The 16,369-nt window shown below is 44.3% G+C and overlaps 1 protein-coding gene across 4 annotated transcripts in view; it reads left to right on the top strand.

The window, feature by feature from the left end:
• The window catches only part of LOC108232283 (myelin basic protein), a 64,406-nt gene that overhangs the window by 47,686 nt on the left and 351 nt on the right, over positions 1 to 16,369 (top strand). The gene's annotated exons all lie outside the window — the stretch shown is intronic.

The raw sequence follows: 16,369 nt of genomic DNA, 5'->3' as shown, positions 1-16,369 counted from the left end.
ATTAGCATGTGACACAGGTGAAACAGGTTGTTTTATGAGATCTTTATAGGCGATAGGTGGAGGTTAAGAAAAAACAACGCTGAAAAGATGGATGGGACGATCAAATTCATTCTTGATATTCACCCATTGAATATTCAGAAATGCGCTGAATTCATGTGTGTTTTTTTTCTGTATTTGAGAATGAAACTGTGCTCGTTACAGGCAGTCAGGGTGTAAACTAAAGACTCTCTTTAAGAAGAAGGATTTGTCAGAGTCGGCTCTCTTCAAACGACGACGAACGCTCCAATGTGAAGTTCCTGGTTGTTGTTCTCGGCCTCTCGAATCGCAGCCGAGCTGACTCCACGGCACCAGACGTTCATTCAGTGGGGCGGGGTATTTGTTTTTGGGCTGGCCGTGCGCGTCCCAACCTTCAGGACTTGTTGCGCGATGAGTTGAGAAAGAGACAGAAGAGCAGGACGGGGTCGTTCCTGCAGGAACCTCTATGATCTGACAACGCTTACCGGGAATACTTTGAATGCAAGGGTCAAAAAAAATCACAAAAACAACCTCTTTCTAGTGCCATTCCTGCCGTGTAATGGTGCCTTTTTGAAGAGAAGTGCAGAACCAAAGCTCTTAGGAAGACATGGGAGGAGTGGAAGAGAAGTCTTCCTGGGTCCTCGAAAGACATGTCAGAAAACAGCGGAGAAAAGCAAAAAGCATCTCCTTAAAGAACAAAACACACAATTTAAATCAAGCAGAACCCACATTTTAATAATACGAGCCAAAATGATTTAGTTGCTCCCATATTTAGTGTTTTCCTGAGGTTTTTGTTGTTGTTGTATGTTTATTAGACAAATCCTTACAGGAAGTATTAAATTACCAGTCTCACAGGAGCAAGGAGAGTGATCTTCAGGGAAGAGTCGATACCGCTCTGTGAGGCTCCGTTGGAGAGGTTTGCGGTGTTATTAAAGTCTGTCTGAGCTGCTACAAAGAAAACCAGAGAACACCACTTAATTAGATTTCATTTGGCTGAACACACACCTCTAAAAAAAAACAGCCCAAAATCTGTGTTTTGTGGGTATTGTTGTAGCACAAGATGAAAGTTATTGTTTTAGCTTTTTTAGATGCTTCTGAGAAACTCAAACTGAGGAGAATAGTGGTGTGTGTGTGTGTGTGTGTGTGTGTGCACAACTAAAGAAAAAAAAAATCAGACTTAACAATAGATTTGAGTTATTTAATATTAACGTGCCTAGGATATGAGCCCCTGATTATGCTGGGAAGTGGCAGAGCAAGGTTAGGTAAACATTGATGATGTCGGTTCTGATATATTGGGCTTTTTAAGGGGGGGAAAAATGCAGAAAGATTAAAGTTTATTGTGTTAAATGGGAAAAGGATAGTAGCAAAATGTTGTTTTTTTTACCTAAAACTGTATTTTACTAAAAGCTGCAATGTGCAACCTGAAGCCACTATGAGCAGCAATGAAATAACTTTATATTTTAATGTTACCTCAGAATTTAGTTCTCCAGACTTTTGGATCAAAGAGTGAGCCCTAAAATCTCCCGGTGTGGTTAGCAGACTGTGTACAGCGTTAAATAAAAGAACGTATTTGTTTCTGTACAAGTAGGTCACTAGCTAACCAGAGCAAAAAAAAAAAAAATCAAATTAAGACAAGCTAACTTTAAGGAATGCATATCACCCGCCGCCTTTAAAGAGATCCAAACTAAGATCCTCTTCTGTTGAGAAATGACGGATTTCTATCCGTTCGGCTCAGATCCTTTAAACACGGTGCCATGTGCCATCTTACGCAACATTACGAGATCTTTACCCGATCTGCTTGCGCTCAGGGTACGTGTTAGGGATGACTCTCAGCTACCGCCACACTAAACGTGAGCTCAGTGTGTGTGAAGCTGACTGAGTCGGAGCCGTTTTTGTGTTGGCTAAGGTCAAACAGTTGAATCCGCCATGTTGGAATTGATTCCTAAAGGTAGTCACTTACTTACTCAGAGGATGTGTTGTCAGGATGGTGGTCCACTGCAAAGTTTACTGAGCGACAGCCACTTATATGCCGGCGCAGGCCAATTGGCTGCGGCAGCCATCTTGAACTGGGTTGACTTTGAAAGTTACGTTAATACTTAGGTTGTGGATGTTCATCCGACGGTTACTTTCTAAAGAGTTTTATCCAAATCTGTTCTGTTGTTTGTGAGATTTTCTCCTCAGGGACAGGCAAAGGAACACAAGCAATTACATGGTCACCCAGCTGATCGAGGTTAGGACCCGATTTCAGATCGCCAGTGTAGCAGTAGCAGAGAATCCTGCCCAACACGTACAGATCACACATCCATGTTTCAACTTTGGGGCACAAGGCGGCGGGTGATATGCATTCCCTGAAAGAAGGCAGCTTTCATTAAAATCCAGGTTTTATAGATTGTTACAGGTACTCCTTTATTGGCGTAAAGGACAAAAATAATTCTCCTCGTGACTCAGCGTTGGAGCCTCTGGTGGAGGACGCAGGAAAGCCTGTTGGGTTCAGACAAACTGCAGCGTCCGTCAGTAAAATGAACGACTGTTGCTTTAAGCCCGGTTGTCACTTATTTCATCCGCAATTTGCTTCCCCTCTAACTCCATTAGGTTGCCATTGGCTGCTCCTGAAATATTAGGTTTGGGGCCGGCTGCTGCAGGTTGCATCGATTCGTTCAGAACCTGGCGAGCTTCAGTTAGAGCGCGTCTCTTTTCCTGACCAATAAGGAGCGAGAGGCGGGCTGATGTTCGTCCACTAACGCCTGTGCTCGTTACTAACCCTGTAAACGAAAAAGGCCTAGGCAAAAACAGGAGCGAGAACGAGGACGGATTGAGGACGTGCTCCTTGAAATTTAATTTCCTCCCGTGAAGTTCGGAGTGTACGGATGCAAAGCAGAACTGTGGGCGATGTGGTCAGCCGAGGGTTTTCATGGACTGCTGTGCCATGGATGGAGCCGGCACGCCGCCCTCCATTTTCTCCTCCTAATGACGGAACTTCCCTGCCACGCTGCGCTGGGGTCGTCGTTTCCTGTAAACACCGAACATAAAGCTTAGTCAGAGGGTTAAGGGAACTTATTCTGCTTCCTTGAACAAGTCAGGATAGGTCTGTGGGCAGTACAAAACATCTTCATTACATTTATTACACAAAATCATTCTCAGATATTGAGATTTCACCTGATCAGTTCTGCCTGTTTCGAGCGAGGTGGTTGCTAGGTGAGGAGCTGGGATTGGCTTGGGGTTGCGAGGATTGTGACGCAGTCATCCCGAGATTTTTAAAGCAGTTCATTTTGCAGACACCAGAAAACATTTAGTTATTGTCAAAAAATGGATGGGTGTTTTTTATTTTGTTTGTTTGTGGGGTTTTTTGGCGCTTGGACTGTTTTTAGAAGCAGTAGATCCCCAAATGGAAGTAAAAAACATGCAAAAAGTGAATTTTGCGTAATAGGTCCCTTTTAATGTTATTTTTTTCTGTGCGTTTAGGCCACAACTGCGGCGCTGCACGAAGCAGCGAATCTGTTACAGTTAAATGAAGCGAAACAGGCCTGGTGGTTTACAATAATTTAAAATATCACTTAAATCACTAACAAACGACACATTTAGTTCAGCAGGTATTAGTGGTATGTGTTAAGTTTGTTAAATCATTTGTGTATGTGTCTGCATGTGTGTGAGGTTGTGTGTCTATCTGTTAACAAAATATCTCATGAAGCACTGGATGGGTTTTGATGAAAGCTGCAGGAAGGTGATCATTGTCTGTGCATCTACAACTGATGAACCGTTGGAGCCGTCTCAGTTTAACACAGCTGTCACAGCCCACTGACTTCAAAGAGCACAAAAAGCCAATTTTAGAAACAGAATTAGGTGTGGTAGTAGCTGTAGTACCTCTGTCTGCGCTGGCTAGTCTCTCATGAACAGTCGCGGTTAAACTCGGGTTTGTCGGCGGTAATATTTCGCCACTGAGACGACGCGAGCGCTGCACAACACGGCTCTGAGCACACGTGTGGGTCTGATGGCGCACGGAGAGAAGTTCAGTGGCACAGTTATTCGTCTCGGTGGCGGCGGCTGACCCGGGCTGGTACGGGTCCTGGCACTGCCAACATGAAGCGCCTCGTTTCCTTCAAAAGCTCTGATTGTTTAAGGACAACATCCGTCACTGGAGCAGTGTTCTTGGGTTTGACACCATTGTTCACACTCGTCCTTTCTTGTCTTGTTTTTCCCTCCCCCTCCCCTCCCTCTGATCGCTTTTGTTTCAGGGGTAGGGGGGTTTCTTCGGTACTGACTTGAATGAATGAACTTCAAAATGTGGCTGCCGTACAGCTGGGCTCCTGCATGCGAGTTTGTGTTTGTAAGAACGTTCAGTACCTCTTGCGTGTTCCCCTACCCCTCTCTGTGTGTGTGTGTGTATGTGTGTGTGTCATGTTGTAAGGGACTGCGCCTCAGTGCGGCCATGAGTTCAAGAGAGCACGTCATTCGGTCTTGACCATCTGGCAGGGCAGTCACTGACCGTGTGTGTCTCCGAGAGTTGAAGTGGAGAGGACTGTGAGTAACAGAGGAGTTCATAAGCACTACAATCGACGCCACATCCATCTTCCTATCCATAACCAACATTTCAGATATCGCAAATATCATTATTTCTAGGACGAGTGCGTCCCAGTACACGCGAACGTTTCCTGTTCGTGGGTCTCTGAAACCGGGCCCGGCGTAAAACAATCGCCAAATCCACCGTACGAGTTTGTTCGCTTTGGCAGCTCTTGAAGAAGAGAGAAGCCCAACAAAGAAACTGTGGAGATTTGAAACTGAATTCATACTTGCAGAAAGTTTAATCTGGGATATTTCATATTAAATAGCCGTAATCTACTTGTGGGTAGATATAGAACCGGAATCGTTCAAATTCAAACGATGCCCAACCCTACTTCTGGAGCTGGAAGTCCAATATCCTGTACATGGGTGGTCAAGTGAGGGCCTGTGTCCCAGGGAAAATGATATTTACTAAAACTTATATGTTGATAGTGAAAGAGAAAAAAGCACTCTGAATACCTAAAATCTTTATTCTGTTCGTAAAAAATAATTATTGACAGAATTATGGGGTTTTTTACCGATCTCAAGAGCTAAATCTTTTCATATCAAATAAAGCAGCAAAAACTTTATATTTTCATATTAACCAAATCATTTATCATCCACTTAAACTTTGAAGTGTTTTGCTGCTTGATTATTTAAGTTTTACTTTACTGCTTCACACATCCGTATCACCATCAAGGACACATAAGTAATCATTCCTCCTTTCTCTGGTCTCTTTCAAACGGTCCTTAATAATTCATTGGAGTTGCAAAAATGTTGCCATTGAAGTTGGATCCACTTGAAGTCCTTTCCTTTTGATCAATTCAGTGTGACCTTTGAGTATAATAACTAGCAGCTCTTGCTTCAGATTTCTATACGTATTTTATCATTTCATCGCAGTTACAGGTTTTATCTACGGGCTGAAAAGCAGCAAGCAACTGAGCTGCATCTGGGTGTTTCGGTATCGTTCGCGTGTCTGTCTGCCCTTCACGGGTGCTTTATGGGTATTGTTTTCAATTACGTTTGCTAATTAGTTTGCAGAGTAAATGTTGAGCCACTACGGGAGCAGTAACCTACAAATACATCACTCAGATCTTTGCCTTTTTGGGCACCTTCTCAGCCATTAATCGTGGTCCAGACACCACAACAGCGAAGAAGAGCTAAGGTTCTCTACAGTAAGGACTTTTACTTTAGTGCTATCATTAAAATGATCTTGTATTAATTTTAAATTTTTGTTTAGGTCTCCTTTGCATACATTTTAAAAATGAGGTGCATTTTATATAAACCGTTTCTCCCCGGTGTTTTAGTTGACAAACCCCAGCTCATTGAGGCAGATAGCCACCATCTTGGTTCTGGTTCTGGAGTTCTGCTGAAGGGTTCTCCCTGTTAAAAAGGAGTTTAAATTCCCTCATTTTCACCGGTACACTGGATCATCGTGGATGGAGGTGCGCATATTTTGTACAATAAAGCTGAGCTCACCCCTGACCATAATTTCCACTTTCTAATTCTTTCAAAATAAACTACATCGCTCCGAGTTGTTTTTCTGTTGCTTTTTATTTCCGGGAGAGGGAGGAGGGGGTGTCGAAAGAAAAGCTGCACGGCTGGTAAAGCCCTAGTTTGGTAACAAATTAGCGTCACTAACAGGTGATAGTGTTTTTTAAAAAAAAGAAAGAAATGGTTGAAAAAGTGACAAAGACGGTAGGGCCGGTTGGATTAATTCTTTGAATTCACCCATTTTTAACTAGGCTTTGAATATTCAAACTTCACTGCTACAACAAAGAGTTACATGAGACAGACAACGATTACACACACACACACGCACACAACTAAGAACAATTGACCAGGCGTACTTTAGGACTGTGGGAGGGAACCGGAGTGTCCGGTGAAAGCCCACACACGGACGGAGAGAACACACCGTATAAACTCTACGTAAAGACTGAGATTTGAACCTGGGACTTTCTTGTAAGGAAGCAGCAGAGCTAACGTTCAGCCTTCGGAGCAGTTACAGACTAATTGTTGTCTTTCATGATACATTACACTCACTGTGTGGTCCTAATTTTGTCTTTGCAGTTCCCCCAGTCACGCCTTTTGGGTGCCTGAAGTAAGCAGAGTTAATAAGAACTAATGATGGATTGTGACTGATTATAGCCTGATTGGAAGAGGTACAAATGCATCCATCTCTGTCAACTCAAGTGATTTTGTATTCCTTCCTAATTCAAGTTTACCTACATCAATAAGCAGCGGCTTTTGTGAGCGACAATGGTGGCGATACAGCGATAAGATGCACCGAGCTATAAAAACATTTACATGGCAGAATAAAATCCTACAGTATTATTTAATTTTAGTTAGCCAAACTCATCTATTAATAAAAGTATATGTCAAAGGACAGTTTAGCTTTCTTTAAGGGTTCGTCACTGCCGAGATACGGACCAAACCTGAGACTAGACTGATACATCTGGATTGCACAGATACAGATACAGCTCGTTTACTGTTTTTGTTTGTTTGTTTTTGTTTTTTGTGGTGCACTTACACAGATTAGCCAGTAGGTGGCAGTGATAATTGAAGTCTGCTCAATAAGCATAAACTGTTACTAATGAGTATATTTAATACATTAAGTGTGTGTGTGTGTTTTTAATATAAGAATATGTTAATGAGCTGTTTCATCACTCTGATCTTTACATAGTCCACCTGTCCTGCTTTATCCTGGTCCCGTTACATGAAACTTTATGGTGTGCTGAAATGGTTAATGACTGGGAGAAAACTGCTTTATTGCAGCGTGAATCTTTTGTGTCTCTGTGAACATACTGAATAACCATCATGTTTCTGCTGTATACAGAGCAGAATGTTTCACTCAGTTAAATATAGACACGACACGTTTCCTGTGTCTGCACAGGAAAAGAAATGAGATCTCAGCTAAGGTCTTTGACACAAGTGTCCAGCTGTTTGAGGACATCAATGTGTTTATGAATGACATGTTTGGGCTACTCATGTCTCTCTGGGTGATCAGTTCTCCCTGAGTACGTCACCGATGGCATCAAACCATCGGTGCCGCCGTTGGCTGTCTTGTTAGAGACACCTTCACGCCAGCTGTCAGTGGAAGTCTCATCCTTCACAAACACGTCTGTCCTGACAGATACATCACACAGCCGAAAAAACCTCCACGCTCTGCCAGAGTTGTAAAATGAAGCAGCTATTTTCATTTTATAAATCATATAAACTCCAGCGATTTAACAGGCAATTACAGTAAATAAAGTGTGGAATTAATAAATTAGGTTATTTTTCTTTTTCAGCGGTGGACATATGCAGGTAACCTTGATGAAAAAGGAGATAGGTTTGGTTTATTTAACAGAGAAAAAAGTCAAACCTCACTCTGCATGTGAAGCAGCAGCAGTGATTAAAAGTCTGACGTTTGACCGAGAAATTCTCTGTTTCTAAATGTTTTCTACTGACTGTAAACTAGACATCTGACAGTACTTGAAAGTTGAAGCATACAGTAAAGGTTTTGGGTAGTATGTAAAGGAATAAGACATCAGATATATTTATTTTTCAGGTGTTGACTCCTATAGATTCACAGATTTTTAGCTGCTGAGACTACTGCGTCGACTTGTTCCAAAAATATAACTTGGCAGCACCATCAACAAATATTATGACTAGACACAAGACTAGAAGCCAGAAGTTGAAGCCATGAATGAGGAGCACCCCCTAGTGGCTGGCAGCAGTATAGTATTTAAGTCCTACTCCTTCATGTAAACAAAGAGGATATTTTCCTGACTAACAACATAAACTTCAAACGATTTTTCCAGGTGTTGATTTTTGGTGATTCAAGTAGTTCTTACCTTGCTGCTGAATGTTTAAATATGTATTTTTATAAAATCTGTTTGATTGACAGTATGACACCCTGGTAGACAGGGGAGAGGTGTAAGCAGGACTTCGTATTGATGATGCAGCCCCGCTACAGTGGTTGGCAGTGTCCAATAAATTAACATTTGCTTCAGTTTTGGTCAGTGGAAGGTTATGGTGTCACTTTGTTTTGTTTTTTCTTTATGCTGATAGAGAGCACCTGTAGATGAGACCTCTTGGCTTCAGCTCTCACCGATGGACGAAGGTTCTGACACAAGACTGGTTCTGTTTGGTGGAGGAACAATCTGAAACCCTGAGTTTTCGTTTATTCTTGGTTCATCTTAATATGATGCCAGAGCCAAATGTCATTTTGAAAGACATCAAGAAGACATTTTAAGCAACAGAGGCTTGGGTTTATCTCTGTGTATCTTGATCCTGCCACGACTAAACTTAGCTTGTGTCCTGAAACGATTAATAACAGAGAAAATTTGAAACGTTATGGAGGACAAAACAAGTTACAATTGTACTGAGAAACCATTCCTAGCCAAGTTAAAAATATTCTTCTGGTATATTAATGTGGATGTTCTTGCCACCTGGTGTTGTAGCACAGGTATTTAGAGTTTTTAAATACATAATTTTAAGATTATTATATGTAATCAAAAAAATCTATAATTGTTGAAATCTTGAATATAATCGTTGTCAGCCTTATAAAGAGTTGTGGGTGGTGTTCCTCTGGTACCCAAGCTATCTCCATTTTCTGTTTGTCTCAACAGGAAAATGACAGAAAAGCTGACTTTCCTTTGTAAGCACTTGGGGTGGGGGTGTTCAGGGGTTTTCGCCCTCCTTCAGCCATCATAAACTGCTGACTGACGTATTGGAGCCCCCACAGACCAAAAGCTGCCAAGGCACGTCTGCGCTGTGAAACCCCTTCATTTGCACTGCTTGCACTGTAAAAAAAATCAACTCAAACTCAAAAATCTACTTGGTTCAACTTTGACCGCAGTGTGCTGTGACGTACGCCCGGGCAGCCGATAGATGCATCCCATTCCTCCCCGCTGAGCCCAAAGAAGCTGGTCTCTGTGGAAACGGAGCTCCTCGACTAGCCTGAAATCTCCTCCCTGCTCTCTGGCTCATTCACTCTCACATGTTCACACACACACACAGGCTATGTGCTACTTCTCTTTTCTCCGTTTCCCAAGCAGGGACACCTCAAAGAGCTTGTTTTTTGGATGTTGCTGCTGTTTTTCTTCAGTGAGACGGAGCCAGTGTTACAGCCAACAGCACCGCATGAAAACTGGGGGCTTTCTGCTCACCGTACATATTGTCCACTCGTAGTTCTAACAACCTCCCCCTCGAACCCAGTTGTGAGTATCGCCACGTATCGCTTTTTGGTTCAACCTGAAGGTAGAGAAGCCCTCCCTTGTAACTTCTGGTCATTTTGACTCGAAGGCCACGGGAGAGTTAAAGGGGCTTTACTCTACACTCTGTATGACTTGAGAAACCTCTGCACCGTATCCGACGTGTCAATAAATACAGTTTCAACAACGGGAATGGTTCAATTTAGTGGCTTTGGACCTGGCCTACATCGCAGCCATTTGTCAAGAAGCAAACCGGATGTAAGGCGTGAGGCCGGAGCTGCCGCCGCGTTTGAAGCTGGAAGGTCTTCCTCACTTCCACGTGAACAAATACAGTACCTCTGACTCGGCTGGATGTTCGGTGCAGCACTCAGCGCAAAGGAAGATAACCGATGTTGTCAAAGCTTGAAAGTCTGAGGGGCTTTTTATTGTTGTCGGTTTGATGTACCAGAGAAAGGCTTGAAAACAGTTGTTCAGACTTACCGCAGAGTTGGAGCTCGTGTGAACGGCTCCTTCCGCCTCACATCCTTCCCTGCAGCTAAGTCAGAGAAGTCCCAAACTTGGCTCAAATCCTGCCTCCTTATCTCCTCCAGTTAAATCTCTGGAGGACTTAGCGTTCTGAATGCCAGCTGGGGTGTCGGGAGACACAGAGGCTCTTTTTTTCCGGTCCGCAGAGCTTGTGGGTGCTTCAGCTCAAACATGAATGCAGAGGCAGAGAGATTTTTGCCCTCAGGTGGGAGGGTTGGGCCCGGGCCACATAGCAATGGATGGGTTTTTGTTTTTTGTTTTTGTTCCAGAGGAATGCTTCCCGCGCCTCTGTCCTGCCACAGTCCTCGTTGTTGTCCCAGATGCTCGGCTGAACGGCCCCTTCGCATCGAGGAAGAGGAGGAAAAATGAGGAGATTGAGGCCCACTCCCCGCATACCTCCATTTTTCAGTCAGTTGACACTTTTCCCTCTCCATTTTTCTTACTCTCAGTCTGACGGTTTCGCCAGCACAGCAAAGCCATCTTCGCACCCGCGCTGCGATGGCGAGTTCATCAACACGACTGACCGGGGTATTATCGAGTCTCCCTGCAAAACCTGCGGTCTGGTTTTAGCTGCGTTTCTGAGAGGCCCTAAGCACGTTCTGATTCTCCCAGAGCTCATAAAGCCAGGCAGCGAGAGAAATAAATCTTTCAGGACGTGCATATCAGGTTCTGACCTTCCTGACTCTTCGGGTTGGTTAAAAAAAAAAAAAAAACCTCTGCTCAGCCTGTAAGAAAAAGGCCTCAGGAACCTGTCATTATCTTGGGCTTTCGGCTCATGAATAAACCCTGCACTCATGATAGAAGCCTACAAAGTGGAGGGAGCAATCTCTCATGAGACTCTTGCTTCTCTCTGTGGTGTTATGCTGAATAATTGGCCCTTAGTGTTGTTTACAATTTCCCCTCCTTTTATTTTTCTTCCTTGTTTTACATAACCACTGTACCCAGTGACAGTCATCCAGCTTGGAAGACTTATGAAGAACCTGCTGGATTCTCTTCTCTGTTTATTACTCCCAAACACAAAGGGAATATCCTCCCGACGCTCAGCCGTCAAACATCAGAGTGAATCTTGTGGTTTCCAATCAGTCCCGGAGCTCTTCGCGGTGTCACCGAGCAGGCACAGACGGTCCCGATTAATGAAACTTGCCAGGGTTTTATTAAGCCCTGTTCGGAGCTGACTGATTCCCGCCTCTGTCGCAGGAACTCTTATTAAACTAAGGGGGGATGGGAAGGTGAGGGTGACACGAGTCGGCCTGTGGCTGATTGCATCGAGGTCCCGAGGCCGTGGCTTGTGGAAACGGCAGAACCGAGAGAAGCACGGCCGTCAGTGAGACTGCAGCACACAGCCAAACATTAGGAACGCTTGAAATGAGCTCCCATTTCTCCTGATCGCTGCCGAGATCTGGAGGTAGTGACCGGGCTTCGTGGCGGAGTGGCTTAACAGAACCCCCCCCCCTCAGTGCAAGGCACCTGAAAGCTGCCTAAAGGACTCTCAGACCGCGAGGAACGAGATTCCCCGACTTCCCAACAGTGAAGCACGACGGTGGCGGCAGCATCATGCAGCAGGGTGTTCTTTGCAGAAGGGACTGAGAGACCAGTCAAGTTCTTTAACCTGCAGGTTCAGGGCGTCTCCACAAAGATACTCGCCGCCTTTTTCCAAAAGTAGCCACAGTTTGGTCACGATCTTCTCAAAAAAAAAAAAGAAAAGAAATTATCAAATTCTAAATAATTTGTTTATCTTGCTTCGGTAGATTCACTGACCCAGTAGAAAAGCTCAGTTCACTGACAACTTTGTTATTGGAGCTTGAAAACAACTAGTTTTGTGTCACTTTTTATTCAACTGTCCTCTATAATTTGTCGAAAGACAATGAGTTTGCTTTTGTTTTTCTCCTGTAAAGATAAGAAAGCGTGCTCCTGTTAGCCCAAAATGGTCGTTCGTGCCAAAGTCGTGACAAGCTGGCCTTTTTCTGCGGCCAACCAACCAACGCTCTGACAGTTACATGCAGGACGTCGGTAACAAGTCGGGAACGACGGGACTCGTTCCGAGTTAATCCCCATCAGGATGTTTTTCTCTCTCTGTCCGTAATTTGCGTTTTATTTGTATTCTGGTGGCGAAGGACGGCACCGCCGGGCTGACAAAAGACAGCAACAGATGATGGATGATGGAAATTTAAGAGGCCTCTTGGGCAGGCCACTGAAGGGGAGAAAAATAACAGCATCCTTATTTATTCCTCCTCTTTGGGGTGCAATAAGAGCCGGCGAGAGAGCAACTCGGTAATATAACATTTGCTGCACATAACGAGATGCGATGACTTACATAATGCTCCAGATTCTTTACCGTGAGCGGAGAGAATTAGTGCCAATAATGACCACTTTATGTGGCCGGGCCACCGTGGACGCTGATAAGACTTGCAGTTCGGTGCGGCGAGCGGAGAAACTCCAGATGAAATCGATATTTGGAGCCGATGGACGCTCTGCAGCTCCTCTTTGTCTCTGGACAACGTTCGCTGTCGTCCGACGAGCAAACGGAACATATGAACCGGCCCAAGCTTTTGTAATAAAGCGTACAGAGTAGCAGCGATCTAAATCATTTGGCCCCTTCCCCCCCGTTGTAACCCCAGTGGAAATGTCACGGATGCATGCAGCACGTCAGACAATCAGTTTATTTAATGAGCCAGCTTTGTCCTCCAGTGGGTGGCAGGTAACAACCTCTCTGGAGGATCATGAAAGCACAACAATTCAGCTTTTTATTTACCTTTTTTTTTCCTTTGCATGGCTTGTCAGTAAAAATGCTTTGAGGTTAGGAGAGTTTTAAGAAAATCACCCTTTCTGTTGTGGTGCGAAAATTACTCAAAAAAGAAAAAGGTTATCAAGAAAGCCCAACTTTGAGTGAACTGGTCCTCGTGTTTTATAGACAAGTAGGACTTTTCTGGATAGGTTGATCCTGGTTTTTGTATTTTAAAGCAAAAGATCAGCGTGACGACTTAATTGTATACGGTGGGTTGCAAAAGGAAGGCTTTGTGGAAGAGTAGACAAGAAGAAAAACATTGGTGAAAGAAAAATAAAAGGCCAACCACTCTGAATAGGGTTGGGCATCGGTTCGAATTTGAACGATTCCGATTTCGATTCGATTGCGGTTCCTAACAATTCTGATTCTTTTAAGATGCTGTAACCTTTCTGTGGCATTCTTCAGTTTGTTGCACCGACATCTCTTCCTTGGACTTTATGGCACATCGTTCAACTGCCTGGCTAACGTTAGCTGTTTCAGGTCGTTTGTTCATGAAAAACTCCATGGGCTAACGTTAGCCCGGTGTTAGCACTGGAGTTGAGCCACCATTTTAGGTGGAGTATAACTTGTTAGCTGCCTCAGTGTTGATATAAGACATATTTTATAGTTTTACTTGTCTGATTCTGACTGCAGTGTGGTGCTAGGCGGAGGATCAGAGCCGGAGGAAGTTGATCATGTTGGTCATGCGCCCTCCTTGGCACGATATTATCTTACTGCAAGTGTTGCGCTGAGCTGACTGGTCATGTCTTTTATTGAAAAGAAGCCACGCTTTCGATCGCCATCCCACATGGTTGGGCGCACACTTCCCGTGGATTCTTCTTTGTGGGCTTGTTCTTCCAGGTATGGAAACTAGGAATCGAAGTTGACACGTTAGTCCCGGTTCCTGTCGATCCTCGAGAGTACTAGCTTTGAGTTGTGGACTCCACAAGCATGTGGGAGAAGAAGGCGCCGTGTTTAGATGAGATTAAAAGTGAACTTTTAGGCCCTGGAGCCCGACACCGCATCTGGTACCAAAAACCTAACACCATCCTCATAGTGAAGCATGGTGGTGGGAGTGTCACACTGTGGGGATGTTTGTCATCTGCAGGGTCAGAGTTGAAGGAAATGCAGATAAAGAGGAAAATAAAGAAAATTATTAAGGGAGCCCGGTTTGAGACTACTAAGGGTCCACGCCTGGGATGGAAGGCTCGCCCCTCAGCGGTACGATGAGTCTAAACGCCAACAGCTCTCCTCTGGTTTCAGCAGAAATATCCTGGGATGAACAAGTCAAAGCCAGGACCTCAATCCAACTGAGAACCTCTGCTTTGAGTCTTCAGTAACCCCCGCTGCAGGTGGAGCCTGCAGACTGAGACAAACTGACACCGAGCAGATTATCAGCCACACCCACCATTTCATTTCTGTTGTCAGAAATGCGGGCAAGATTTGCAGTACGAGTTTATAAATTTTGTAGCTTTAATGTTCTTTAATTACTCATACACATTCTGACACCGTTTTTCTGAACTGAAGTCTTGGAACCGGATGTGTCCCCTCCCTTAAAGCAGCTCCTCTCCTGAGGAGTTTAAAAAAAACTAAAGGTTTTTTGATGTTTTATAACTGGGATGAAAAGCTGTTTTTGTTTATGTGAATGAGTGTGTGTGTGTGTGTGTGTGTGTATGTGTATTTATCATCAGATTGTGCATTTGCCAGACGTGCCTGAGGCTGCATCAGAAGTGCTACAGCTAGCTGCTGCTGCCTCTATTTGCACATGGAAATAGTAGTATCATATGTAAATGACCATGTGATGCAGACCTAACAGTGATGTGAACTGCTGTAAAACCTTTGAGACCGGAGTTCTAACTCCACTTTAGTTCAGTTCAGTCAGAATTAACCTCTGCTTCTTCAAACTGAGGTCGTCTGTAACGTTTAAGCTGGTGTTTCTTCTGAGCCCCACATCAAGTGATCTGAACCATCACTTCCGCCCTTTACCGTCGTGTCTTGCGTTCGGTAGCTCTTTAAAAACGACAGTGCTTTAGAGTCTTTGATTGAAGAGTTGTTGGGTTTTCTGAGGAAGGACCTTACAAGTTTTACTGCAGCGTAACGTTTGACTACGCTGTATCTGATTTTGGGGGAATGCCACACTCTGAATAACTCTGAAACAGTTTGAACTTCCAGAAAACAAAATGACGCACCAATGTGTCACCAATCCCTGACAAACAGCAGTTAGGTCTGCCTGTAAACAGTGCACTGACAGAAGCATCAAACGGTACTCTTCCTCGGGGCTACAAGGAACAAGCTTCTCATTTCGAAACATCCCGAGGCAAAGTCAGATCAACGTTTTCATCTGCGGCCCCCCGTTTCGTACGGAGGGCCGCAGGAGGAAAACAAGTGTAAGAGTTCAGTTGAGACACTGTTTCAGAAGGGGGTCTGCCTAAATAATCACCAACATATCAAGAGTCTACAGCAAAGAGAGGAGAACTTTGGCTCCGCTCACACAGGCAGAAAGCCTCGTCGCTCTCCGGTCCCCAAATCAGATAAGTGTCGCTGTGCATCGGCCTGCAAATCCATACTTATAGGAGTTATTTTCGTGACAACGGGATGCTTTGTTTGCCTGGAATAACTACGCAGCTCTGACAACAGAGCGCTGTTTCAGCTGGCATTAGCATGTAGTGCTACACCCTATCTGGGAGCACAGTGTGGCTGTTGTCTCGGTGGGAGGAATGCACTGGATGTCATCTGCTGTAGGAGCTGCCCAGTTCAAAGCGAACATTTCAGGAGGGCCACTGTTTCCTTTCCCAGTGGCACTAAGTCAACTTAATGTTCCTGTTTTGGTCCCCCCTCCCTCTCTCCCTCCCTCTCTCTCTTGTTTTGTTAAATTAAAAATGCTACCGTGACTTCCCATCCATCCAGATGGGGTCCGCCGGGTCGCCTCGTTCACACAAAGCTAAGCATGTCGAGCAGATTGCTGCCCAATCTGGTGTCATTTTTCAAGCTCACTCTTAGAAGACGAAAGGATTTACCGTCTGTCTGTCTGTAGAGAATCCAGTTTTCCTAATTAGTTTGATGGGGGATTATAGATACACCTGCTCTGAAGTCTTTTCAACTAGTGTAAAGAAACAGGTCGTAACAGATTGCTGCTTTTCTTTAATCTCATGTTTTGTATTTTGTTTCTTACAGTTTAGCTTACAGATTCATTCAAACTAAAGGGTGCCATATTAGCTCTGCTGGGGTGCACTCAAACCAGGAAGGGCCCGGTTCTGTAAAAGAAAAAAAAAAAAAAAAAAAGGGGGCCCATTGTGCCGCTGTGTGATTTGTGCCATGCGGGCCCGAGCCC

This window comes from Kryptolebias marmoratus, linkage group LG16 (assembly GCF_001649575.2).
Source record: "Kryptolebias marmoratus isolate JLee-2015 linkage group LG16, ASM164957v2, whole genome shotgun sequence".
Classification (NCBI taxonomy): Eukaryota; Metazoa; Chordata; class Actinopteri; order Cyprinodontiformes; family Rivulidae; genus Kryptolebias; species Kryptolebias marmoratus.
The sequence above is the reverse complement of the archived record's forward strand: the minus strand, read 5'-3'. Positions and strand labels throughout refer to the sequence as shown.